The 2,579-nt window shown below is 61.2% G+C and overlaps 1 protein-coding gene across 7 annotated transcripts in view; it reads right to left on the bottom strand.

Annotated features, from left to right (window-relative positions):
* The window catches only part of UBTF (upstream binding transcription factor), a 30,369-nt gene extending 28,111 nt beyond the window's left edge, over nt 1-2,258 (bottom strand). For 2 of the 7 annotated variants that reach the window (XM_034755709.1, XM_034755715.1), the window contains exon 1: nt 1,359-2,257. The gene's annotated coding sequence lies outside the window, so the exon portion shown is untranslated. Of the gene's footprint in view, nt 1-72; nt 309-1,032; nt 1,190-1,358 lie in introns of those variants that run through there. The other 5 variants (XM_034755714.1, XM_034755716.1, XM_034755711.1 and 2 more) reach the window with 5 other exon arrangements.
* Nucleotides 2,259-2,579: the final 321 nt, after the last annotated feature.

Below are 2,579 nucleotides of genomic sequence, written 5' to 3'. Positions count from 1 at the left end.
CCGCCCCCCTTCCCCGGCCGCCGCCCGGGCTCGCAGCGGCCCCCGCGCCGCTCTCCCCGCCCGCCTGGTTACCGGGCTCCCCGCGCGGCGGGCTCCGGCAGACAATGGCTGGCTCCGCCCGCCGGCTCCGCGGCTCGCCCCGCTCCGGCCCTGAGCGCGCCGCCGAAGCCGACACGGACCCACCTCCCGAGGCTCCAGGGCAGGGGGGCGGGGGAAGGACTCGCCGGAGCCGCCGCAGCCGCAGCCTCGCCGGAGCCGCTGGGGGCAGGGGAGGAGGAGGCGGGGAGCGCCGCGCTGGATGCCCGGCTGGGGGCGTCCGGGCAGCTGCGGGCAGAGCCGGGCTGCGCGTCCTCCCCGCACCGACCCCCGGGGAGCGTCTCTCCTCCGCCCAGCCCACCCGCCGGAGCCCAGAACCACCCACCCAGCGGGGGGTCGGAGCCCCGCGCCCGGCCGGCGGGGAGGGGAACCAGCCCGGGCACGCACCGCCCGCCGGATGGCGGCCCGGGCGGGGATGGCGACCTCCCCAGCCCCGGCGCGGAACTAACCGCCTCGGGGGGAGGAAAAAAAAACAAACCAACAACCGCCCAGCCCTGGACGCCTGCCCCCGAAATCCGGCAGCCTCCCGACCGGGGCCCCCCTCCAGCCCCGCGTGCGGTCCCCCCTGCACGCGGAGCGGCACCGCCGGGCTGCAGCGCGCACGAGGCGGCGGCGGCGGCGCCGGGCTCCCCCTCCCCTACCGCCGCGGCTGCTCCAGGGGGGTCCGGTTCTGCAGCAGCCCGGAGGGGCAGGAACCCGCTTTCCACCCCGCTTTGTAAGCGCCGCTCCCCGGGCAAGCCGAGGCTCATGGAGCCGCCGCTTCCTGCAGGGCGATCCCCGGGCCTCCCCCTGCTTGCGAGCGCGTGGAAAATCCGCCTCGATCTGCCCGTGCAGCCAGCCCCAAAATCTCCCCGCTTGACCACACCAAAAAAAAAAAACAAAAAAAAACCCCCCGAGCCCCGGTGCCTTCTCTCCCCCCGATCGCCTGCTCCTTACCGAGTCAGCCGGGCACCAGGCGAGTCTGCAACCGGGGGGGAAAGCAGCAGCTGCAGCCAACCGCCGCCGGAGCCTGCGGAGGAAACAAAGCGCCTCCTCCAGCCCCAGATGGCGAACCAGAGCGTCGGCTAATGGCGAGCTCCACATGCGCTCCTGCTGCAGCAAACCAGCCCGGTGCAGCAAGCGATGCCTCGGATCGTGCCTTCTCCCCCCTCCCCCTGATCCGTCTCTCCCACCCACCCTCCCTTGCAACAGGGGGCTGCATCGGGCGCGTTGACTGCTGGAGGTCGCGGGTTGCTTTTTTTTTTCCTCCAAAAGGCACCTACCTGCAAATCAGCCAGGCTGAAGAAGGAACTTGGGGGCTGCTTTTTTTTGGGTGCTTTTGAGCTGGGGAGCGCTGGTTGAATGCTGGCCAGCTCTGCAGCGCTGGCCCCGGGCGTGGACTCGCTCCAGTCCCCGCAGAGAGATTGCACTTCCCCCGCCTCCATCTCTCTGCTTTTTTCTTCCAATCAGCCGGGCTCTTTTCGCTCCTGGATCCTTAGCCAACCTCACAGCCCTTCACAAGTCTCCACTTTTCCATCTGCTCCCTAAACGGAATTGTCAGAGAACCCGTTCTCCTCTCCTCTTTTAACTCTCTCTTCTGGCTCTTACGGGGCTGTGTGTCTGTCTGTCTCCTCTCTCTCTCTCTCTGTGTGTGTGCGTGTTTATTGCTCTTTGCTTTTGCAACACTGTAGCCAAAAGAAGAGAAGAGGAGGAGGAGGAGGAGGGAAAAGGAGAGACAGGGAACGAGAAGGGAGGAAAAAAAAAAAACAGCTTACATTTGCAACAATCCTCTTCTGACGTTTGCAACAACAGCACCAAAAATTCAAATGGTCGATTTCCTACAACCCATCGCGAATAGCACGAAAAAAAGAGTTGTTTTTTTTTTAAGTTCCACCTATGCACAAAAATAAAATTCAGATTTTCTTTGTAAAGTTCCGAGGGCTGGGACAGACATTTGCAGCAACGCAAAAGAAGGAACCTGAACTAAACTGCAAATCGCTGCGTTGTAAACAGGCTCACGGGGAAGAAGGAGACGGGGGAAAAAAAATGGGGAGTTTTGTTGTGTGTCTCTTGCACCAGGAAATGCACAAACAGGTCTAGAGTGAAATTCACACTTTCCTCCCGGACTGGGTGAACCGCTGGATTTGTTAACGATACCGTGAAATTGACACTCTTGTATATTTCAGAGCCGGAGAGGGGCGGGTGAAGGGAGAGTTTTTCATTTCCCCCCCACCCCCCAATTTTTTTTAATCTAATTTTTCCAACTCCACCTTTGTTGTTATGGGCGTCATCTGCTGCTAGCCAATCCCCTGTCTGGGATCTGCCTGTCAAATTAATGGCAATCCCAATAAGCAAGCGGCTCCTACAGACCAAAAAAAAAAAAAAAGGCAATTAAGTGTTATGAGCTCTCTTAGGGAAAAAAGGGTGGGTGGACCTGCTCTAAGGCCCATAAACATGAAACAAGGAGGAGGGTGCTACATGGTTTTGCTTTGGCTACCAATGCA

This window comes from Trachemys scripta, chromosome 23 (assembly GCF_013100865.1).
Source record: "Trachemys scripta elegans isolate TJP31775 chromosome 23, CAS_Tse_1.0, whole genome shotgun sequence".
Lineage (NCBI taxonomy): Eukaryota > Metazoa > Chordata > Testudines > Emydidae > Trachemys > Trachemys scripta.
Note: the sequence above shows the minus strand (reverse complement) of the source record. Positions and strands in the feature narration are given on the sequence as shown.